Consider the following 26,296-nt stretch of genomic DNA (forward strand, 5'->3'; position numbering starts at 1 on the left):
TCCTCCGTGAGTTCGTCCCAGTCTACTTTCACAGTCTTATTTCCTAAATCTCCACCCCACCCTCATCCCCAGCTCAAACTTGCTCCTGCAGCATCACTGACCCACTGCCTTTCCTCCAGGGGTCCACACTCCATCACACGGCCATGCTCTCTGCTGTCCATACGCTGGTGCTCCTACTGGGAATGTCTTCCCAACCTCCTCCTTCGAGGCTCTAGCAGCACCTCCGTTGCCAGGTGTCCCCCAACACCCTGCATTCCCCTCTCCACCCACAGCATCTTTATTCTCTTTGTGCTGCCTCCAAACCTGGGGCGTAAGGCACTGGTGCCACGGTGGGGACTGTGATGAGGAGAATGAGGCACTCGACACAGGGGCACATTTAAGGGGGTGCCAGAACATTCAGTCATTGACATAAATATTATTTTTGTTGTAGGAAAATATATATAACATAAAATTTACTACTTTAACCATTTGTAAGTGTACAGTTCAGTGGCATTAAGAATATACACAATGTTGTGCAAGCATCACTACTACTCACTTCCAGAATTTTTCATCTTCCCAACAGAACCTCTGTGCCCATCAGACACTAACTCCCCCGTGCCCTCCCCCCAGCCCCTGGTAACCACCACTCCGCTTCCTGTCTCTAGGAATTTGCCTACTCTAGGTACTTCATGCAAGTGGAATCACACAGTATTGTCTTTCTGTGACTAGCTTATTTCACCCAGAATAATGAAGACATATAATATTTAAATGCAGTGTTTTTAATCATCAAAATCAATGCAAACATCCAAGATGAACAAAACAAAATTTTAGATAAAGACAGGATCAGTATCACTAATTTTTCCTTTTGCCTCAGGCTCCAGTGTGGTTCTGTACTGACCCTGTCTTTACTGAAAATTTTGATAATTTGTTTGTCATGGATTTTTTCTTTTTGCATGACTTTTGATTTTTTAAAATGTTGCATTAAAATGTTATTTCTTTTGATTACTGATTTTTTGTGCTCCCTTAAAAATATGTATATATTTATATAAATATAAATATATAGTTATATTAAATTATATTAATAATCATATATAATTATATATTGTTATAAATATATGATTATATTTATTATTTATTATATATAATTATAATTATATGTAAATTAATATTAAATATATATAAATAAATATAAATATACATAAAAATATATTTTTTTTTTTTTCTGGGAAAAATCTACCCTGAGCTTACATCTGTTGCCAATCTTCCTCTCCAAACCTGGGCTGCCGAAGCAGAGCGCACCAAACTTTAACGAGTAGGCCATCTGGGCTGGCTCGCTGCTTCCTTATGTTTTGCGCTCGAGACAAGTGCCTCACACGTTTTATCCTAGGTGCAGCTCTGGTGGTGCCAAACTCTATCCTTATACCACCCCAACCAAGCATACACCAGAGGAAGAAAGAATATGCTTGCGTGCAAACTCAGCTTCAAGACAAGACCTCCCGTAGCCTCCACTGCCCCTCCGACGAGACTGCTGCCCGAGCCCCTCTCATGCTCTGAGCCACAGCTGTGCGTGAGGCTCCAGCTCACAGGTCCGGCCGCGCTGTGACTGTCTGCCTTCTGTCCACCTGCCTGTCTAGGGGGCGAGCTCTTTGAGGGCGGAGGCTGAATCTTTCTCATCTTTGCGCCCACACTGCCTTGTACAGTATTGAGTTCATAGAAGACACTTCATAATTGTTTGTTGAATGAAAAACCCTCAGCAACTTTCCCCACCATTAATAAGTATTTCAAGGTAGCTAAATGAGACTTTGCCTTTATCTAGTTTATTTCTATTATTTCTAATAATCCTTTGGGTTATTATATATTATATAATATATGTAAGATATATACTATAATACATAACAATGAGATTAGTCCCATAATCCATATAGGTCCATATTAAAGAGCTGGTGACCTTTGGTATGCCTTGAAAAATGGTATTTCAGGATTACCTGATTTTTTACATGTTCTTGGTCCTCTTGACCAGGGACAGCCCACTCTCGCTTCCTCAGGCTGCCTTCACACACTCACCCCTCTTAGGCTGCTGTGCCACAGAGGAGGGACACGCCCTGAGGATCGCTGGGACAGTCCCTACTTCTGGTTTTCCAAGCTACTGATTCTGCCTCTGTCTCTGCTTGATCAGAGTCCTGTCTGCATGCTGCCCTGGCGCTCTTGGCTGCCTCCCTCCTGGCTCACAGACTCGGCTGTGCCTCCAGGAGGAATGCCTGCATGCTGTCTGGTTTCCTGGTCCTTCTTCCTGTCTTGTGGCCACAGTCCTGACATTGCCTTGAAGTCACCAGCCACAGCCTATGCCCAGCGTCCCTGGGTTCCAGGTCCTGGCATTGTGATTCACGGACTTCTCCCACTGGAACTGAGTTTGGATCCCATCATCTTAATTGAGATTTTACTTTTTATTTGAATTTGAGGTTCCAAATTCTAAAGTGTCTAGAATTGTCATCTGGCTCTACATATAGTGGTCTTTAAAGCAAAACCAAACAACACAACATCCAAAATCTCAGCTTCTGAATTTACCATCCACCTCGGAGCCAAACATCCCCACCCTAATGAAGATTGCTTCGCCAATAACTTAGGTTTTGCTTGGATGGATTTTGCTATAACTGTTGGATCACTTAACTTTATAACTAGAAATTTTCTTCCTTTCCTTCAAGACGCTCACCGTTTTTGAGGTTCCTCCTTCTTTCCTGTCTCCATAAATAATCTTTAGTCAGTTCGCACAATTAAGATCAACTGACCAAAGAGATGTGATAAGCAAGGTGCCCAGGTACAATGAGATGGCAGCAATTGTCTTGTAACTGCTCTATCACCTTTCACAATACGTTAAAATAAAGTCTGAGCTGAAACCACTCCAAACTGCTCTTTCCAATTTGATGAGTGCCAAAACCGACTTACAAATACAGACCAGAAATGGAAGAAGAAATGGAAGAGTTCAAGGGAGATGCAACACCCAAATTCATCTTGAGACTCTGGGAGCACTGCCAACTCATGAATTTTAGTCATGAAATAAATGTCTTTAAGCACTCATTAAAGTATAAAGGTAAAAATTCTGTAGTTCCTTCATGGCACAATTCAGACTTTCCAAAGGTAAGTGTGTTTCATCACATCAATCCAGATCTCTTCCTTTTTTTTTTTTTTTTGAGGAAGATTAGCCCTGAGCTAACTGCTGCCAATCCTCCTCTTTTTGCTGAGGAAGACTGGCCCTGAGCTAACATCCGTGCCCATCTTCCTCTACTTTATATGTGGGACGCCCACCACAGCATGGAGTGCCAAGCAGTGCGTATGTCCACACCCAGGATCCAAACCGGCGAACCCTGGGCCGCCGAAGCAGAACATGCGAACTTAACCACTGTGCCACCCTGCCGGCCCCTAGATCTCTTTCTTTATATAGAGTGTAACTATAAACCATGAAACTAATTTTCACTTGTGCCTTGTAGAATTAGTTAGATTTCTTTAGTATACCCATCTTGGATAACTTGGACAAATACGCGATGATAAAATTATTATATTATTATTTTTTACATATACATACTGTATTGGTTTGCTAGGGCTGCCATAACAAAGTGCCATAGACTAGGTGGCTTGAACAACAGAAATTTATTATCTTGCAGTTCTTGAGGCCATAAGACCAAGATCAAGCTGTTGGCAAGGTATAAAAACTCGAACATGGTATGTTCACTTCACGTTAGGAAGGATTTAAGATATCCATATATATATGTTAACATGAAAAGTAAATTTAGAAAATATATTAGCCAGCTTTTCCCATGCTCACAGACCTTCCAGAAGAGACGCTTCCCATCATGGTAAGCACCAGCCCCCTGGAGAAGAACAAGGAAGCAGGACAACTTCCTTTGTTTCTTCTGGGTCATGATTTTCTGAGGTTAGGATGAATTTTATGTCATGGAGGACCATGAAAAAGTTTTAACATGGATATTTTATTCTCAAGTTCATTAAGCTCTAGGATTTAAATGGTGCATCTTGTCACCTGTTGAAAGAGTAATCTACCCCACCTTCGTCACAGCTGACACTTGGTCATTTCTAATCCCCTTCTTAAGTCACTCATCAAAACTGGCCATATAATTTGCAAGGCCCAGTGTAAAATGAAAATGTGGGTTCCTTTGTTCAAAAATTATTAAGAATTTTAGAGACAGCAACATCAGAGCATTAAATCAAGTGTGAAGCCCTGCTGAGCACAGAGCCCTGTGCAACTGCACAGCTTGCACGCCCATGAGGCCAGCCTTAACACAGTGTATTTGAAGTAACCATACCAAATACACACTTTGTAATGATGAAAATATCCTTAAACTGTTTACTTTGGTAAAAGTTTTAGTGAAGGGTGCAAAGCACAATTGAAGGACGTCTACAGTGACCTACGAAAAGAAGAAACTGGATTATTAGTCAAGGTTATGCTAATAGTTTTCAGGGGGCTGGGAAGGACTAAAGTCTGGTCAGGCAACAATCCTGTGAGGCTTTTCTCCAAGCAGCCCAGGGGGCTTCCATCTTACAACCCCACCATTTTGGAGTTCTTTGCTTTCAGTCACAAAGAGAGAGACAGTAGAGAAAGCCCAGCCTCTCTGGTCTCTCAGACCAGAAGTGTCATATTATCTTTGCTCATGTTCTCATTGACTGGAACTCAGTCCACTGTGCCCAACCTAACCTCATAGAGGCTAGGAAATATAATTGTCTTGGATGCCCAGGAAAAGGTAATGAATTGGTGAACATCTAGCTTGACTCTGCCACAGAAACTATCAGTTTCCATGGAAATAAAACAAATCCATCAACTGCATAGTAATAAGTATTAAATAAGTGCATAGGACTGTACTGGTCTTTGAGAAGTTAAGGAAAATATTTGAGTACTTCTCTCAAAAAGCTTAGCATTTTGTTGTGGAGCTAAGACACACAAACACCAAAAAGATCAATATCAAAGGAAGCAATTATATCATTAAGGGCTAGGAGATTGGGAAAACTTCATGCAAGAAGTTGCACTTGAGAAGAATGTGGAAATAAATGAAGACCACCCATATGAGAACAAGCAAAGTCTTTTTATTCTGAGCTTGCTACAGCAAGGGAGTCAGCCAGCATCACCTGCAGAAGCAGGCAGAGAGGGGGAAAGCTTCACAGTGGGGAAAAGAGGAGGTTCAGGTGTGCCCTGACTGGAGTCTGTTGGCGTGGAGATGCTGTAGATGAGCTAACTAAAAGTGGGGCATCCTATGTGATTGGTTAGGAGTGCACATTTGGCTTTCTCCATTTGGTCCTAAATTGGAAGTGGGGGCAAAATTAGAGGACCTGTCAATTGGGAATCAAATCCTGGCTGCCTGGGTCCGTTGGTCACAGGGATTATTGTTTGACTTCCTAGACTCGTTGCTAGAGACAGTGCTCTGACTTCCTATAAGTCTGAGTTGCAGATAGTAGGTTGGCTTCCTGGGCTGGTTGCTACAGACTGTGAGTCAGAGTTCTATTTTTACATATCATCTGGCTATTGTCTGCTTGTATATTCAGTCTCTCAAGAACTTTAGAAAGAAAGGGGAAGGACAATCCGCAAATGGGAATGGCATGAGCAGAGATTGTTTTTAAAAAGAGGAAGAAAGGGACAAATCAGCATAGTTAGAATTGATGTCTCATATTCATTCACTTATTCATTCAGCTAATTAACAAACGTTCACTGAGCATCCATCTCTGCCAGACATTGTTCTTGGTGCCAGTGATAAGAAAGAGGGAGACAGGGGCCAGCCCGGTAGCTTAGTTGTTAAGTCTGTGCATTCTGCTTTGGTGGCCCAGGGTTCATGGGTTCAGATCCCGGGCACAGACATATGCACCGCTCACCAAGCCATGCTGTGGCAGCATCCCACATACAAAAAAATGGAGGAAGATTGGCACGGATGTTAGCTCAGCAACAATCTTCCTCAAGAGAAAAGAGGAAGGATTGGCAACAGATGTTAACTCAGTGCCAATCTTCCCCACAAAAAAATAAATAAAAGAAATAAAAAGGGAGGTATAATCCCTGCCCTCAAGTAGCTTACAGTTTTTCTCAAACAGGGTCTCATAGATGCATTACAGAAAATGATTTTAGTGGCTATTTTATCTGTTTTCCCAAGGATGAGGCATGGCAAGAACCATGGATGCATGGGAGAGAAGTTAATTCATTATATACAAAGAGTTCCTTAGGGCATTAGGGGTAAAATCTCTCCTGGAATTCCAGTTAAGAAGGCTGGAAGGAAGAGATGGACATGTAAACAAACAAGTGTAATTGAACATTGTTGTTGAGAGGCCTTCCCTACTCGCCCTGCTACTGCTACTCAACAAGTCCATGCTGCCTACCAACCAACACCACCCAGGTGTGGCCATCAAAGTCTAGTCAAGGGCAACAGAAATAAGTCATAGTCAGTTGCCCTTAACTTTGGGTGAGTCTGATGGTCGATTGTTTCATATCTTTCAATGTCATTGTATTTATATGCAGTGTTGACCCAGTAGTTTTCAAACTCTGATTCCCATGGCTGGGTTAAATATCTGTCATTACAGTTGCCAGGAGTGTGACTGTATGAGATCAATTCCCTCTTCATCCCTCCAAGCTAACAGTCCTGAGGAGGCCATTGGGCACCAAATAGTGGTCCCCCAAAAGGATATTATGAAATTCATCTTTTTACCCCTCAAATCATTTGGAGAATAGTGTGCTTTTGTAAGAGTGTCAGAGAAAATTGGAGACTTGGTGAAACTGAACATGTTATTTTAAACATTTATGTCAATTGGGCATATCGTCTCAAAAGACAGGGCTAGCAGCCCCGTGCTGTCTTCCTAGCTGAGAAGTTAGGGGCTCATAGAGTGTCCAGTGAAGGACATGAAGGAATGAGGGGCAGATGCTACTGGAAGATCAAAATTGTTTCCCTAAAAGCGATAACCAAGTTAAGAAGAAATGTGAGAGATACATTCACTGGGACAGATCAGGTTGGAAAGGGCATCCCAGGCAGAGAAACTCTGGTAAGCAAAGACCCAGAAGGATGAAACAGCATGGAGCTTTCCAGAATGACAGATGTTTCAGATTGACCAGAGGAAAGGAGGCTGGAGAAGTAAGCAAAGCCTAGATTCTCAAGGACTTTGTAAGCTTGTTAAGGTGTGAGGCATTCATCTTGAAGGCAAAGGAGAGTCATGGGAAGGTTTTAAGAAAGGAAATTCATAGACCAGACTTGTGTTTTAAAAAGAGCATTCTGTCTCTTACACATTGTGGATGGAAGTTGTAAGCTGATAAACATTTATGGAGGGGTGATGTCAGACAAAACTGTGGAAGACTTCTGAAAGGACAAGAAAAACATTACTCGTGTTCAGTCTAACACTCCCTCTGGGTCATCTTCACTATCTTCATTGTCTAAGCCATTTTTCAACTCTGTAAGTTGTAGAAAATTGACAATAAGGCAAATTATTTTTGTCCATTGAACTGAAAATCAGCTGTGTCCAGTAGGATGTAATTGATCATTAACCTGTTTTACAACTATCTGTAAATTCATAAATTCAGTTCAGCAGTCATCATTTGTCTATGTATTTAAGGTACTTTGAATTCTCCTTTGACCTGGTTGTAACATCTTACTGAGTCTTCATTAATTAAGGAATTGAATAAAATCTCTGACATACGTTCATTTTATATCTATATACCTTTCTATTTAAAAAGTATAAAGATAACAGTAACTTAGCAATATCTATGAAAATCACTAAAATACATTTCCTTTGACCCAGCAACTTCACCTCCAGGAATTTATTGTACAGATATATTTTTAAACATGCAAAATGGCATATTAACAATAGTCTTTGCAACAAGATTATAAACAATGTAAATATCCATCAGAAGGAGCCTTGCTATAGCCCTCCAGTGAAACATTTATACGCCCATAAAAAAGAATGAGGAAGTTCTTTACGTTTTGACACAGGCAGATCTCCAAGACCTTTTCACTGTCAGTGAAAGAAGCAAGAAGCAAGACTTGTCTCTAATGTGCTACAGATGCGTACATGTTCAGTCATGGAGGGGAGATACATGTTTTTGCTTGTATATGTTGCTGTGTCCTGGTAGGATACACAACAAGTTGACCATTCTGACAGCCGCTGGGGGAAGAGTGAGGAGGGAGTCTCTCACTATAGAGAATCTCCCAGCAGCTGGGTCACTCATTAGATGGTGGAGGTGTGAGTGAGGACAGGGGAGAATCTCAAGATGGCTCCTGATTTCTGGCCTGGAGGAGTTTAAAGCTAGTAATGCCAATACGAGGGGGGAGACTGAGATGGAATATCCAGGTGGAGATTTCTATGGTTAATTGGATATACGGACCCAGAGCTCAGGAGAGAATTCTTGTTCTGAATCCAGTGAACTAGGCCGCCCTGGGGAAAATGACCTGAGCTGAACCCGGAGGGACTGAGCTGTCCTGGAGTTCGGCATCACCCCTCACCATCCTTACGTCCTGTTGGGCTCCTGTCTAGGAGGCCAAACACGGCACAATCCCACTAGAATAACCTATTTAAAAAAAAAAAAGCCCTTTTTTAAGAGTGTGTTCTGAAATATTTACATAGGAAATGATATAATATTTGAGATTTGATTCAAAATAATTCAGAAGTGTGAAGGGAAACGTGTGCAAGTACAGAAGACAGCTTGAGTTGATAACTGAAGATCATGACTGGTGGGTACTCATGAATTTATTGTAATATTCCTTCTACTTTTGTATATATGATTAAAATTTCCTTAGTACAAAGTGTTTGTTAAATATCAATGCCCAAGCATTTAAATAAATCAAAAATGCTGAGGTGGGACCTAGGTAACAATATATTTAAACCCCACCCCACCCCCAGGTGATACTCCAGGATTGAGAAGTGCTCTCTCAGTCGGGCTTTAGTTATCATTACACCACCTGTCATTGCGTCGTTGTCCCCACACTCTCCCTACACCCAGTTCAATCACCTGCTTCTGAGCCTGAACAAACCCTTTCTGTCTTTGAATCTAGCCTCCTTCGATGGTTCATTCTGGGTCCTAGCAAGGGAAGGGGCAAATGGAAATAGAGAGAGGACAGATACAAAAGTACCGTGAATCCCCAAGTGTTTATTAATTTGAATCCCATGCTGTGTGTAAACAGAGCTCAATATCAAGGGGCAAGGCTCTCTGTGCCTGTCTGTGCCGTGACGACCAGTGACTGGACTTGCTCCAACCAGCTGGATCTCAACTGCAGGATTGGAACATGTTTCCTGGGAGCTCAGACCCAGTCTCAGAAAGCTTCAGGCAGTGTTTGTCTGATTCCAGTTTATCCCCATCAGGAGGGTGACCATGTGTGTCCCAGAAGGAAGCCAGCTTCAGATATGCAATCTAGCTCCACCCATTATGAGCTGTGTGACTCAGGAAAGTTTCTTGCTGGTCTGAGTCTAGTTCCTTCATCAGTAAAAAAGGAGAAAGCACACTTTATAGGGTTGTGGAGCTATTGAAAAGAAAATTTTATTTAGATTACTTGAGAAGATACCAGGCACTTTGTAGGATCTCAAGAATCGTTAGTTGCTCTCTTTCCAGCCGCTCATGGGCCACCATGAGGTAGTTCCAGTTCTGATGACTTTCTAGAAAGAAAAGGGCAGGAAAGGTCTTACCAGAAATAGGATTAGTCCAATCCTTGGGCCAACCTCTGAGTAGTCCGTGACCCCTGGGCTGACCCTTATGAGACCTCCCCACAGTGACCCTGAACTACTGAACACTAACTCTTGCCTTTTCTTCTGTCGAGCTTCTCCTAAGTCTGCAGCTCTGGACAAGACCCACCCTCTGCAGGCCGGATGACATGGTGGACACTTTGTGTAATGTTTTAGCAACTTGTTTCCAGTCAGTTGACTTCATATGAGGAAAGAGAGAATTAATTAAAGGAGGTAGCCAGAGAACATGGAAAGCTGCGTTCCCCCACAGCAAATACCTCTGGCCCTGGACCCATTCTCCCTAGATCGCTAGCCCCAGACACACAGCCAGCTCACAGGACCCCTGCCAAGGGTCCAAAATCACACACTGCATTGCACATGTGGTTTTGTACACTCAGCCTTGAGTTCCCAGAATAATAATGGATTACTACTGCATCAGCTCCCTGGCATCCACTGCTCTTACTCAGAAATCTACTTCTCCAGCTTCCTTTGGAGGTGGGAGTGGGGACGGGTGGGGGCCCTTCAGGGGAGCCTCTCAGGTCACCGCACACATCCTCATGGACACTGCTCCACAGTGGCCTTGCTCCCTGCACTTCTGAGTCAGGAGACTGGAGTGAAGTCTTCCCCCATCTCTGTAATACCCTCCTTTCTCTCTTTCTCACCCACAAAACATGCCTGGCAGCCCTAGTGACCACAATGAGCACATTGCAAAGAGAGAAGCAAGGTGACCCCCCTTTCCCCAACTCAACAGCCCACAGACCCCGAGACCCACATCAGCACATGCCTGTGTTTTCCCTGTTGGAATCACAATAGGGCCCCTGTGGACAGTTGTGCAGGTTGAACCTTGCCCAGGGGAAGGATGCGGAGGGGAGAAGAGGTGCTCCCTAAGCCATAAGCCCTGGCATGAGGCTGTATCCACCAGGCGGATGCTAGGCTCCTTTGTCTAGTTTCCACAAAGGTGCTGTTACAGCTCTGAAGGTCAAATTATGTGAATTCTAAATTCTTAAGTAATACAGCCAAAAGGATTCACCCTGTTTTGAAGGAGTTTCATGGTGGTAAGTTCTTATCTCCACCAGTAATGCCAACTTACTTCTGCATCAATCTGTATATCAATTCAGAATGCAGTGGCCTCATGCAACGTAGACAGAAAATAGGACTCGAAGTCAGCTGGACTGAGTTCGGCCCTTGGATCTTTACCTTCATTCATTCATTCAACAACTGTTTACTGGGGACCTCCTCCATGCCAGGAATAGGGCTAAGTACCACAGCAATACAACGTGAATAAAACAGAAAACCATCCCAGCCTTCATGGAGCTTACATTCTAGTGGAGGGAGACAGACAATATGCAGACAAAATTAATAAGCGAAATAGATGCTGTGTGAGATGGTAGAAAGCGCCGTGGAGAAAGTAAAACTGGGAAAGGGGATGGAGTGTTCTGGGGCAGATGGCAAACTGAGAGAGGTGGTCAGGGCAGCAAGGGAGTCATGCAGAGAAACGAAGGAATAGCATTCCAGACAGAAGGAGTAGCAAGAAAAAGGCACTGAGGCAGGAGTAGACAGGGTTTGTTTGCGAGAAGGCAGAGAGCTAAGTGTGGCTAGAGCCAAGCGAGCAATGGTTAACAAAAGTGTTCCTGACCAGCCATGGGTACCACATAAAATGAAAGCGTATGCTTCCAAATTCTCCCAAAATGAGATCTGGACACCACCCCCCATCATACCCTGACTCCTCTTTACGTGGAGGTCTTATACACCCAATGACTGGTCAACTGTAGAGAAGGAAGGAAAGAAAACCCCACCAGACTCTCTTAGCCACCCATCAGCTACTACAAGGAGTCACCTATCTCTGCACAGTGCCTAGCGCAGAGGAGATGCTCAAAAAAATGCCAAGTGAGGGGCTGGCCCCGTGGCTGAGTGGTTAGTTCGCGCGCTGTGCTGCAGGCGGCCCAGTGTTTCGTCGGTTCGAATCCTGGGCGCAGACATGGCACTGCTCACCAAACCATGCTGAGGCAGCGTCCCACATGCCACAACTAGAAGGACCCACAACTGAGAATGTACAGCTATGTACCGGGGGACTTTGGGGAGAAAAAGCAAAAAAATTAAAAAATCTTTGAAAAAAAAATGCCAAGTGAATTGGATTAAACTGAAACAGAGTTTAAGGCAGAGGCAAGACGACAGAATAATGTGAGCGATCCAAAAACAGAGGCCAGAGACCAGGGATTATCTATACAGAAACTCATAATTAAGATGAAATTTGCAGCTGAAACTGTAAAATGTCGTTCTACAAGAGAAAACCTGATTGCCCTTGTCTGACATTTTAAGCTACACCTCAGGCCAGATGGCTCCCATGGCTATCCGCTCTCCGTAATAAGAACGCAACTCTGCTGACAGTGAGTAGACTCACAAAGGAACTAGAAATAGCTGAGACGAAGAAAATCCCAGAAAATCAAGACTTACAGTCACACCGATTTATAGGACCAATTCATGTTTATTGGCTTATCCCACAGGAAGGCTGGGTCCAGCACTTGACACCCAAATTGCCCAGTTCCCCTCTCACGGTGAGGCAATGGCTGAACTAGACCAGCTGTCAGCCGAGAGGGCTGCAGAAAGGTCCAGAGAGCATCCATGCTAAATTCAACAGGGAGAGCGAAGAGTCAAACCTCAGGGCAACCAAATACAAACACCAGGTTCAGAGGCAGAAGCAGGGCAGGAGTAAGGAGTCAGGAGTCAAACTTGGCGAAAAGAAGACCAAAGCCAGAGAGGCTGACTCCAAGCAAAGAGAGGCCCAAGCAGTCACCTCAAAGAGTTCTGGGGCACATCTGGGTTCCCAGAGTGTGGACAAGCACCCTGGCTTAAGGGGCGAGAGGGAGGCCTCACAGCATCTCAGGAAACAGGCATCCTTCCAGCCTTCCTCACTGCTGTCTAGTGACACCCACTGTGTCATCTGAGCTCTCTCCTTTCCTCCCAGCCATATTTTCTCTCTCCTTTCCCCCCAAGCCCATATTTTATTTTTATAAAATAATAATAGCAATCATTCTTTAACAAGTCTTTCGTATTTGCGTGAGACTTCACGTTTCACACTTATTTGACATGCACAACTGCACTGGGACATGAGCCCAGCAGGAATCAGTATTCCCACTATACAGATGTGAAACAGTTCCCAGTCACACGGGTCAGCGGTGGAACTGACTGGAGTCCTGATCTCCAGAGCCACATCTAACTCCATGCAGGACTGGGGCTTAGACATGCTGGACATCATGCTTAACGTGTTAACAGCAAACACAGGAAAACAATGACTCCATTTCTTGTGTGTCAACATTTTGACTGTGCTTTGGTAGATGCCAGGTTACGCCAACACAAGGGTGACCTCTGATCAGCATCTGAAGTGCCAATGTACCTATACTAACTGACGAGAGACGCATATGCCCATTCCCTAACCCCGTCTCCATCAAATAGACAACAAAGGTGACATTCCATTTTAAAGACAGAGGATCCTAATCTTTGTAGTAAGGCCTGAGTCAAGGGCTTTCTGATCTATGAAAGCAGATGCAAGGGTTCCAACGAAAGGAACAAAATTTTCTCCCCAAACAACATCACATTAGCTTAGAAAAAGAAGGTTGTTCTTCCTTTCACTGAAGAGAAAAAGATATGAAAACAGAAACAGAAGTGTAAGCACACATGGTCCATAAAATCCGGCCACCACCACCACAGCACACGTTCTAAGTCAAGCTTTCAGTGCTTTCTCTCCACCAACCTCGCTTTACTGCTGTTACACTTGATTTCGCCTCCACTAAGGTGTTGGGAATTTGGGAAGAAACAGTGTGATTTTCCCCAAGGTCCAGCCCCCTCAAAGATGATTCTGGGCGCATTCATTTGGTTCGGGTATTTGGGGTGAAATCATTTTAACACATCTCTGTGGTTTCATGTGAAACATGGGCTCCTCCCCCGTCCTTTCCCCGATGTCTGCTTTGAGGAAAACCCAAACATTGCTTTTAAACACTGCAAGGCCCTGAAACGGACAGTTTTCATAGATCCAACAAATTCTTGACTTGAAAAAGGCCCAAGGGAATGCTGCACCGTTTCAAAGCACACGGCGCCTGGACCGTGACCAGGCCTCTCCCTCCAGCAAGTGGTTTTTCCAAGCACCTTGAATGCATGCGTTTAACAGAAATTATTTGGTTCTTAATAAAGTACTGGCACATTTATATTTCCATGGCACGTTTTTGCCTTTATAAAGGATTTTAATAACTTTTTCTCTGATACGAGTCTTGAGAACCTTCGGGTGTGCGAGGCTGGCATGCGCCTGTGACACGCTAGATGTCCAAAGTTAAGAGCTATTGGAAATTTTTATTTAATTCCTTCTTCTGTTTGAGTGTACTTAATGCCACTAATGTTCTGTCTGGCAGCAGAAAAGGGGATAAAAGTGGCCACTTAAGGAAAGCAATTTGGCCGTTTGTGACAACAGCTGCCTGATACTGCCTTTTATTTAATTGGAAAAGGATGCAGGAAGTCTGTGGAGCATTAAAGAAACAGAGTTTGGAGATCATAGGAATTTTCTCCTCTATTTTCTTCTAATAAAATTACCATTATTAAGTAATTTATTGAGTGTCAACAACGTACTAGACACTTTTTAAATTATTTGAAATGGACTGATTAAGAAAGAAAATCATTTATATCCTTTTGGGAAAAAAAAAGAAAGACTCTTGGTGGACCTTCCAGAGCATGTGTTCGGCTGACAGGGTGACACTGTCATTAAGACCATCCCCCAACAGCCAAGCAGTCAAAGCCAAGACCGTGAGCAGGCACACAAGGCCGTGCCTCCCCCTCTGACCCCAGCTGGCTCCAAACACTCCTCCACCATTCGGTCTTCCAACCACAGCCAACTGTCTGAAGCTCCCTAGGGCTCAGTACCTGCTCATTTCCCCAGTCTTGGCAACCACCCTTCTCCCTGTTTGGCACACTCTTCCCAACTGCTCTGCCTAGGGGACGTCTTATCCTCTAAAATGCAAGCATCAGATCCAGCAATTCCATTCCTGAGTATATACCCAAAAGAACTGAAAGTAGGGACTGCAGAGATATATGTATACCCACGTTCCCAGCAGCACTATTCACAGTCGCCAAAATGTGGAAGCAACCCAAGTGTCCACCAACAGATGAATGGATTAACAAAAGGTGATATATACCTGCAATGGAAGATTATTCAGCCTTAAAAAGGAAGGAAATTCTGACATGTGCTGCAACACAGATAAACCTTGAAGACATTATGCTAAGTAAAATAAGCCAGTCACAAAAAAGACAAATACTGTATGATTCCACTTATGTGAGGTACCTAGAATAGCAAATTCATAGAGACAGAAAGTAGAGTGGTGGTTGCCAGGGGCTGGACAGAGGAGGGAATGGGGAGTTCTTGTTTAACGGGCACAGAGGTTCAGTGTTGTGAGAGGAAGAGTTCCGTGGATGGATGGTGGTGATGGTAGCACAACAAAGTCAATGTACTTGGGGCCGCTCTACACTTAAAAATGGTTACAGTGGCAAATTGCATGTTGTGTATTTTACCAAGTTTTTTTAAAAATTTAAAAATTAGAAAATAAGTAATAAAAATTTTAAAATCTCAAGTATTAACATCTCTGTGAGAACTTTCCTCACATCCCAGCACCAACAGAATGAATCATCTTCCTCTGAGCTCCTACTGTACCTTGTACCCAGTTGAAATTATTTTACTCGATACCATTCCCCTCTCCAGATTGGGAGCTCGTTCAAGTCAAGACTGTGCCCTTTTCATCTTTATCATGTGTGGTTGTCACTAGGGCAGTTCACAGACAATCTGACTTTCTCCTTCCTGGTGCATGGCGGGATGGCACTTCCCAATTGTGAATTTCTTTGGCCAATTAATCAATGTGTATTTGCCATGTACTCTTTCCCCTTTGCCAGACCATGGCCTCTCCATCGCTACGGGTCCCTGAGTGAGGACATGGAGTGAGACCAAGAAACAAACCCGTGTTATCATAGGCCACCAAGATTTTAGAATTGTGTGTTAGCACAGCTCAGCCTTGCCCATCCTGTCTGACAAATCTCTGATGCTTAGGACAACACTTACAATATCGCAGTCACTTGAAAAAAATACCTTCAAATGGAATGATGAATGGAACTAGTAAATTAATGAATAATAATAACAAACGATCCCTACAAGACAAAAACAAATATATAGAATTTACATGCATTGGTAATTCATTTAAACTTAGTTTGTAAATTGTGACCACATTGGCAACCAAGACCAATAATGTGATAATGAATCCACAATTCTATCTCCAGCCTGTTACATCATTATTTGTTGTATTAATAATACTAATAGCCAGAATGTATTGAGTTCCTGTTCTCAGGAACTGTTAGAGCTGTTAGAGATTGTGATATGAGCTTTAGGTGTATTATTTTAGCTAATAACTGCAACAATTTTACAAATTGCAAAACTGAGAACTAGAAAAGTTAACTAACTTTCCCAAGCCCACACAATTCTGCTAGGAATGGGCAGAGCCAGGATCTAAACCAGGTCTACCACTTTCCAAAGGCTGTGCTCAGAACTAGAGCCCAGGAGATTCTTTTTTTCTAAAGCCCAGGAAAGTTCTTCTTTAGGCCTACAAACAAGAAAAACAAGTGAAATCAGCAATGAGAAAACATCACCCATCCCTCTGGTTGGCAAAAATTAAAAAGAGTGATATCATCCAGTGCTGGCAAGATTGTCAGAAACAGACGTTCTCACACTGGATAGGAGTGAGAAATGCAGTCATGGTTTTGGAGAGTAAACTGGAAATATCTATTAAAACACACACGTCTTTTTGCCCAGGAATCGCACTTTGGTAAATCTTATGCTATAAAAGCTAAGGACATCAATATGTACAGATGTACACACAAGAATATTTTTAGTGTCAAAGACTCAGAGGGGAAACTAAGTGTTTATTCACAAGGAAACGATTGCATAAAGTTCAATAAGTGCATACAATGGGATATTATGCAACTCTTGAACACAGTGAATGAGATCCACATCCACGTTGCCCGGAAAGATGTCCGTGATGCAGACCGAGTAAGCAAAAGCAAGTTTCATGAAAGTTGTATAGTATTCTTCATTTTTGTAAAAACAAACCAAAAGAGATCAACAGTAAAAGCAACAAATGTGTATATGCGTCTACATGGGACGTGGAAGGATATTCACCAGCTGTTGATTGGTTAGTTACCTCGAGGGGGTGAGAAAGAAGAGAACAGGGAAATATTTTTTGCTTTTCATTTATGCAGACTTAGAGTGTGTCATTGTTTCTGAGATCTAAAAAGTTAATCTAGACTTTTTTAAAAAGACATGGATGACAATTTTTAGAACTCAAAAATATGTGAAACATGGTAAATCTGCATAAAGAAAAAAGTGAAAAACATATTGGTTGTTGCTTTTTATTTCTCTCCTGAAACAAGTGACGTTGAGTGACTGGCCCAAATTCTCTCTTCTCATCTTCACTCAGAGTCCTCAGTATCAGACCAACTCTCTGATCATGAGATTCACCGCCCAGTCAGTACAAATGGACCCAGTGCCCACTGTGCACCACTTGCCTCAATTCCTTAAAACTGGACCCTACTCTCCTTTACTTTGGATCTCCCAGAAGAGGCCCTCAGATCATTGACTGACATCCCCTGCCCCAAAGACAGTGCAACTCTGGCTCTCCAGTAGACCAACCCAAGCTTAGTAAACATACTGTGGCCTCCTGATGAAACTACTTTTTAAAGACGAAGCTTTAAGGATCATTCCAACCTTTCAGCGGCTGGAAGTAAGGCAGCTAACAAATTCATAAGTATTCTCTTAAAATGCCAATGTTCCTGGGTTATGAGAAAATCAAGCATCCATCCATTAATATAAATTAGGAGTAATGTGATAAACTGAACAAGGAGTAGATTTTGTTTGGAGGGGGCGCTGACAGTAATAACTTTAGAGCATAGGGTCCTTTCTGGAGTGGGGCAGGGTTAGGGATAGGGTTAAGGCACATGAAGAAATTGTGTGCCAAGTAGACTAAGGAAAGGACAAGAGGGAAGAGGATGTTGAACAATCTTTGCCTATTTAAAAAAAAAAATTGGCCTGATTGGTTCTGTATTCCAGAAAAGGAAAGTAACTTCTTTTCTTTTCCTCTGCCTTGCACCAAAGAACTAATCCAGAACTCGGGGTGCTAGTGCAAGGCACCACTATGAGTTAAATAAGCCCTTGTGAAAATATTTCTTGACTCACGAGCTTTAGGAATACCACGTATGTGTGTGAATTTTAAATGAATAAATAAGTGAATGAATGACTATCTTAAGAACGTAGTCGCTATATTTTCGTTAGTAATCTATTGGAAAATGTAGGTCAATTTGTTCAATAGAAGACCCCCGGTACCGAATGAAGTTAATGAGTTGTGAGCTAGAGAAAAATTTAGGAAGAAATACCAAGACATAGCACCCTCTGTGTTAGTTTCCTAAGGCTACTCCAACAAATTACTACAAACTTGGTGGCTTAAAATGACAAAAATTTGTTCCCTCAATCTTGAGGGCCAGAAGTCTGAAATCAAGGTGTCAGGGGGTTACACACCCCCTGACGGCTCTAAGGAAGACGCCTCCCTAGTCTCTTCCATTGCTCGTGGCTCCCAGCAATCCTCCATGTTCTTTGGCTCGCAGCTGCATGGCTCCAATCTCTGCCTCTGTCTTCACACGGCTGTCTTCTCTGTGTGCCTCCTCTGTCCAGATCTCCCTCTTCTTTCTTCTACAAAGACACCAATTACTGGATTTAGGGCCCATCCTAAATCCAGGATGATTTCATCTCCAGATCCTTAACTAATTTCTTCTGCCAAGACCCTATTTTCAAATAAGGTCACATCCCGAGGTTCCAAATGGACATGAATTCTGGGGAGACACTCCTTAACTCACTATACCCTCCAAAAGTGAAGCCAATAAATGTGAATAGGAAAACGAAATGTGTCATGTACAGGTGTACCCCATTAATACAGTGGAGAATGAGATGCTTCCCACGTGTCATATAGGGAGAAGAAGAGCTTCTAAACCTCAGCAAGGAAACCACAACATAAGCTGCATAGTATCAATTATTTTTATCATTTAGACTTGAATAAACAGAAAGATAGAGATGTTCAAGGAGACCACAGAAGGGAAATTCTGCAAATCTCATGGTATTTTTGGTACCGTCTAAGAAAGAGAATGTTCTGATTACAATTACCATTACTAGTTACGAGACCAGAATGTCTCATATTGATTTCCATGAAAAACTAATTCTATGGAATATTAATAGAATTAACATAGTACACACACACACACACAGAGTTTTGTGCTCATCACTCACAAAATTGCATTTGTGCGAGCAAAGCTAAGGACTGTCCTTGCCCCATGGTGACACACCATGGGGCAGTGGTTTGGGAGGGCTGCCCTAAGCAGCCAGCTGCACTGTGTCTCTCTAACCCCAGGCTCTTTCTGCAGCCCTCAGCTCCTGCAAAATGTGTACACATGCCACATGTTTACAAACTCTTATCAAGAGACTGAAAGTTTCCAACTGTTTAGTCTCTCCATCAGTGACCGGAAGGAAGTAGCTGTGCTCCTAAGTAAGAGAATATTATTCATCCTCACATGGAATTAAATTGCAGAGTATACTTCAAGTCACACAATGAACTTCTTCAATGTCTTAAAAATCCTAAAAATGGCATTTGCAAATGTGGGTGCACTCTGAAGCATTCTGAACTTCACCTCTCTGAGGAGTCACTAAGGGTCAAGGAGATTTCTATATGGAGCTCATTGAAAAGTTGGAACTCTGGGCTTCCTGCACACACAGATATGTGCACTCACACACGCACGCACACACGCCATACACTCCTGGCCAGGTTCCACACTCGCCTCTTCACCGCCAGGCACATCTGTTTATAAACAGTAAGAACAAATGGTGCATCAGAGCAGAAACCAAGGAAGCCAGGCTGCAAGAACAGAGCAACAGGAATGGGGCAGGAGTGAAACATGGTCAAAACCCCCCTACTACTTAGCAAAAATCTGTTACATTTGGGTGTACCTCTATATTTCCAAAGAGTATTCTCACCTATCATCACAATTTAAATCCATTCTCATCACTGACCCTAAACCAGGCCCCAGCAGGGCGAAGCCGGCTCCCTCAGGCAGAGTAACAGCAGGGACAAACTTAGCATTAGTGGTTAGATTGGTCAAGTAAGCTGATGCCTGGGTGGGAGGTGTTTCAGAAAAAAGGTTGTCAGGTCCAGGGGCAGGAGGGAGATTGACATACTAGGCACTAAATAAATGTTTGTTGGATGGATGGATGGATGAACAAAGGGATGAAGGGATTTGTGAAGACAATCCTGGGAAGACAGAAAAGGTTGTTTAAACTTTCAGTGACATAACAAAGTAGTTAATGAGCTCTGTGTTGGACCATGACTTATACAGGTTTACTCTTTATAAAATTAGAACAGGGTTAAGCTGTTAATTACTAAAATCATCAGCTAATTGGAACAATATGTCTTCAGTTCCAACAAGTCACTATGTGTGTTTGGACTCAGGACCCAGATCTATGTGTAAGTATATTACTGTTCCTCAGAAGGTGATTAAGATCCCAGATGCCCCCAAATTGCAGAAAGCTACCTCTAACTTGATGCCCTCTAAGAATACTTCGATAGCTGGTCCCCTGGCTATTGACTAAGCTAAGAATACTTCTCACCTCACACGCGTGTAAATTAAAAAGTACACTGAGCGCTACGCTTTCTGCACGTCCAGTAAACGGGAGAACGGATTGCAAGGTCCCAAAGCCAAGGCCGGGCATGTGGGCTGTGGGTCCTGACTCTGGGCCCGTGATTTGGGGCAGACAGCTTTAGTCTATCTGAATCTTAGTCTCCTCACTAGGAGAACACAGTGTGGTAGATTAGAATAACTTCTTAAATTATATTAAGAAACATTTCTATACAGTGAAAACCAAAAGTAGTATAATAATTATCATGTACCTAGGAAACCAAGCTTCACAAATGTATTGGTAGCCCTGTGAAGTGGGCTCATCAAAAAAGGCCCAGACCTATAACAGGAGGCCCAGGGGTGGAGCTAGCTCTGAGGAGCAAGGACACACAGGCCAAGGGCTGGCAATTACAGATACAGAATTTTAGACAGAGAGCTGCCATTTGCAAACAGGTTTTTGAAACGGCACAGACACCTCACCAAGAGGTGACTAAAATGATGTTCAAATGGGACTCTGGACTTCAGCTGAGAACAAAGACTATTATTTGCCCACTCATTCTAAACAGAGGTATAGGGTCATTGAGACACGACTTACGGAGTGTCCCAAAACTTGTTCTGCTACTTTAATCCCATCAACCTCCAGGCATAAAAGAAAGACCTGAGATTCTTTAAGATTGGTAGAGAGGATCCCTGTGGAAAGAGATGTCAGAGGGCTGAGCTTCCTCCTCTTCCTTCCTCTCGCCAAGGGTGCTAGGTGCCCCCACTCACTCACTCCCAGAGTGGGCAAGTCCAGCTTCCACAATGAGCATGACGTGAGCCCTAAGTCCAGAGGATATGCGGACTAGTAAAGCCAGAGCGTGTCCGTGCTGCCCTGAGGTCAAGTGAGGAGAAGGAACCTCCATGAGAGAAAGGGAGGTAGCAATAGGGAGGTATGTTTCCTACAGCAGAAGGGACCTTGTGGAAGATAACAAGACTTGCGGCATCTGGAAGCGACCGCCTCCGAGAGCTGTCTCTGCCCGGCCGGCGGACCCCAACAGAAAGACCGCGCAGGCGCACTACCAGCAGCACGAGGGAGGACGGCGCCGGCTAAGGTATGGAGGGAGGTTCCCTGATGGAGGAGAAGTCTCCAAACAGTCCCAGACGTGCCCCCACAGCATATGAGCATCTGCCACAACCAGAGGGCGCCAACCGGAACCGCAAACTGAGCTAGTCAGGTCCGGTTTTTCTGCCCTGAACTCTCCTTCCTGACCCCGCTTCCTGATTCCTCTGTGCTGGTGTGTGTGTGGGTGTGTGGGGGGGTGTGGGGGTGTGTGTGTGCGCGCGCGCGCGTGTGCAGCAGTCTGCCGTCCCTGTGATGCAGGGACAGCACCGAGTACTGAAGAGTACCTCACAAGTTTCAGAGCCTGTAGGTCCAAACACCAGGTACAGTGGGGGACGCGTGAAGGAGAGATTAAAACTTCTGTTTAGATCAGACTGGGCTTTTTAGGAACTTTTAAGGGAGACTATAAACCAATACCTAAAAGTGACAGCAAAAGCTCTGGAATCTGCCCAAAATATCAGCCAGGGGTGGACAAGGGAGATTTCCACATGCACATGTAAAAGAAGTGGTGTGAGAACATCAAATTATTTCGTGATATCTACCCCACCAAGCCCAGTTGTTACATAAATATTTTGCCATATTGTCCTCAGATCCATCCTTTTAATAAATGAAAATTTATACATACTGAGTCCCCCCTTTCCAATACCATTTACCTCCCTCCTTCCCTCCCAGGGAGCAACCTCGATCCTGAAGTTGGGGTGCGTCCTTCCTGCCCGTGTTTTTATATTCTTATAACGTAATTCTGTATTTGAAACCAGAATATTGTATTTATTTGAAATTTTTGGCATGCCCTCTACGGTGCCTAACTACAATTTCATAGTATAATTTGGCTTTTTTATTTTAATAAAATAACAGAAGTGAAGGGACGTTTTAAATTCCCTCTCTATGCTTATGTCCCATTAATCACGAATGAAACGCTGCAGCTCGTGACATGATAATACCTAGGAGCTCGGCCTGAGCAAGAGGCTGCTCATTAAATGAAGCACCGCAAGGCGCGCGCGCCAGGAGAGCAAAGAAATCAAGGAGCAGATACAGAAGGCGGCCAGGAGGGGGCGATATCATCCAACAAAAAGTGTGCGCACGCCGGAGTGGCTGCTGTATAGAATTAATTTGGATAATTAGACATAGGCCTCTAACAGAACTTCTCAGTGGGAGAAGGTAAAATTAGAAAACACAAGGCTGATCCTGTGAATTATTTGCCCAATGTTGCAAAGCTACTTGAGTTACTTCTGCCTTCTACTCCAGCGCCCTGGGGGGGGTCTGTTAGAAGCCCTGAGAATGTCAGCAGACCAAGAAATCAGAATGGTCTAAATCAGATCGTGGATGATATTTGCACTTTTTATTGAACTTCTTATGATCCCTTGCACCAGTTTCAAGCCCTCATGGTGTTCAACTGGACACTTTGTTCACCATCAAGATGTTATTAGGGCTTGAGGAAAGAACCAGAGATGAAGAATTTGCAAACTGATAAAATTATAAAATTATACTAAAACAGGAGTATTTTTAATCCAAAAAAGAACCTTTGTGTTCTCATTCTTTACATTTGTTCTAAGCACAGGTTGATAATGTTTTGTGTGGAATTTTTAGAATGATATCTAAGGAACATTCTATTGACCTCCCAGTTTGGATAGAAGCTTGAGTCAGATGAGGAGGGTTTGAAGTCACGAGAAAGCCCAGCGTGGCAGGAGCTAACCTTATAAAGCTGGGCTCGCAAACAGGCCCAGAGCCTATTTTCATCAACAGTGTTATTGGCAGGCCGCCACACTAGTGGTTTACATATCTTCTGTGGGTGTTTCAGAGCACTGAGCAGTTGCCGCAGAGACACGTGACATCTTCCATTTGGCCTCTTAGTCTGCAAAGCCCAAAATATATACTACTTGGTCTTTTATGAGAAACATTTGCCAACCCCTCCCATAAAACAATGCTTTCGAGTAAAACTTTCTCTGATGATGGAAATGTCCTCTATCTGCACTGTCCAGTACAGCGGCCACTAGCCATGTGTGGCTGTTATCCACTCGGGAGAAATGTGACTAGTGATTCCCATACCGGACAGCAAGTGAAAAGCAGAATTTTTTATTTTAATTTCAGTTAATTGACATTGAAATAGCCACCCGTGGCCAGGAACTTTGAGGAGCTCGTAGTCTAATGGCGTTTATCAGTCTCCTGCCTGCCAGCAGTGGGGGGAGTGGGTTGTTTACAGAAACCCGGCTGTGGGACAGCTTTGCCGGAGGGCAGTGGCTCAGCGACCCAGCTTCCCAGGGTTGAGGAACTGACAGGCTGGGCTTTGTTTGTGGCTTCAGCATCAGCTGTCTTATGCTGACCAACTTTACCACAACGCTTCCTTCAGAAAGACCACAACTCAAAAGCTCCTCTGAGGAAAAAACAGGAAAGCAACACCTACTGTGAAAAGCTGTACTTCGTTTCTTTGTCTTATATTTAGCACTGATAGATTTGTATCAGTGTATCATTTAGGAAAACCTTGGCTGCAGGTGACAAAATATCCAACAGTGGCCTAAGCAATCAGAGTTTATGTTTTCACGTAACAAGCAGTGTGGAAGCAGACAGTTTCTGGCATTGGTTCAGGAGTTCAACAGTATCAGAACTGATGTCTCTACAATTCTCTTGAACTTTCTCTCTTGGTTGTAAAATGGCTGCTGACACATTTTAGGAAAAAGAAGTGGGAATAGGTGTTGCACCCAATACAGCTGTCCGTTTTATCAGGAAAGTAAAGAGTTTCCCGGAAGACACACTGGATATGAACCCTTACCTGACTGTTGTCTAGGAATAACCAGCGCTGGGTCCTACACCTACCGGAGCTGCGAGGTAGGCTGGGAAAGCAGGAAAACAGCATCATGCCCATTGGCTTAGCCTGTAATGATTGTCACCTAGGGCTGGGCACACTGGTCCCAAGAAGAAGGGAGTGAGTATCAGGTAGACAACTAAAGGTGCCTCCCAATTGTAGTATGGCTTAGGCCCCAAGGGGGCCCTCTGATGACAGTTTTCTAAGACTTCGTGAATAAGTATGTTCATTGTATCCATTCCTTAGTTCAAGAATTATTTGTTGATTACCTGTTGGATGTCAGGCATCGAGCCAGATGGCAGGAAGGGATAGAAGATGAGGTTGGACATGTTGGCCCAGAATGTGGAGGGTCTGTGTAAAAGCATAAAGGGAAAATTTTGTAAAATAATGTAAAGATTTATGCCAAATAAGCCACAGATTTACATGTTTACTTAGGACTCTCAGTACATCTAACCTCCAAGAAGTTCCTGAGTGACTGGGCTCACTGTGACATTTTACTGCATTTCCCTAGACACACTTCTGCTGGATGATTATTTTGATTATTTTTCAATCTCCTGGTAACAAATCTCAGTGACTCCATGTATAAGAAATGTGCTAGGGCTGTTGTTATTTTTCTATGTAAATCCTCCATTCTGCTGGAGTGGCAGAAACTTTGTCTCAGTGAACTTGTGGTTCTTTAGGGTTGTACCTAAGCCCAGGAAGGGGAGAGGCACCTTTGGAGGGAGGGGAACAGTCTGACCCTTGATGGCATCTGGACACACCAATGACGATTAAGATCAGATCCCATCAGGCACCTGCTTGTTGAAGACACATCCCTCATCTCAGCCTTGTGGTCCCTTCAGGGATGCTGCATGGCTTGTTCTGTGTCTCTATCTAGTGAAGTCATTCTGCAACTCCTCCCCCAACAAGGCAGTTCAGGTGACTTTGTGAGGCTGCTAAGACCCCTTCAGGTTCAATGGTCAATGTGGTCATTTCTACTCTGAGCTCCTGCCCATGTTCTTGAATCCCACAGCTCAAACTGAGGGCTTCGTTGCCCCCTGGGACTCAGGACAGAGGGTGGACATGGGGCCACTTTCTATGACCCCATTTACGTCTGTGTTCTTGAAGCTTCCCTGTTTCTTCCTCTCCCTTGGAAACATTCAGCTGGTAATTTGTTGCTGTTGGTTTTTCTATATGTATTTATAGTAATATATTTTGTCCACAAGTATTTTCCATCCTAAATCATTCAAATTTCCCCAAACCAGAGCCATCCCCAAAAGAGGCAGAAGAAACTACAGGAGTATGTGAGGATTTATCCAAAAAGGGAGAAGAAAAGAAGTCTCCCGTGTCAACCAGTCCCTCTCCTCCAGGGAGACCTGCCTGTTGCCACAGCAAAGCTGTAGGATTGCCCCTCCCACCATATTAGCTCCACCTGCATGTCTGAGATTCTGCTTCCCCTTGAAATCATCCCTCAACTTCATATGAAAATAATTTACGTGAATATTCACAGCTCATTGTGGATGAAGCACACTCTAAACAAAGGGACAAATGAATTAATGAATTAGGTCTTGAAGGATGAAAGGGGGCTGGAAGATTGAGGAGCTGGAGGAAAGCTGCCAGACAGACAGATGAAAGAGGATAGCCTCAGGTAGGTACAAGCTGGCACTAGGTGTATTTGAAGAATTGCAAGTATTTCACACACAGTCAATTCCTATTATTTGCAGTAGTTATGCTCTGTAAAGTCTCTGCAAACACTGAATTAGCAAATACAGAACCATTGCTCCTAAGGGACAATACAGGGATAGGCTCCTGCGAGCTTGTGGTCACATTTTCATCAACTGATCAATACTTAACCTCTTTTATTTGTGTTTGTGTTTAAAGACACCTTATTCAATACATATTGTTAATTCGTGAACATTGAACTCACAGCCAACAGCACTATAACTCACGCCTGAACAAAGTTTACCTAACACATGTCTTTTCTCCATAAGGCACATCACAGCCTTCTTGCACTG

The sequence above is a fragment of the Equus asinus genome, chromosome 24 (genome assembly GCF_041296235.1).
Source record: "Equus asinus isolate D_3611 breed Donkey chromosome 24, EquAss-T2T_v2, whole genome shotgun sequence".
Classification (NCBI taxonomy): Eukaryota; Metazoa; Chordata; class Mammalia; order Perissodactyla; family Equidae; genus Equus; species Equus asinus.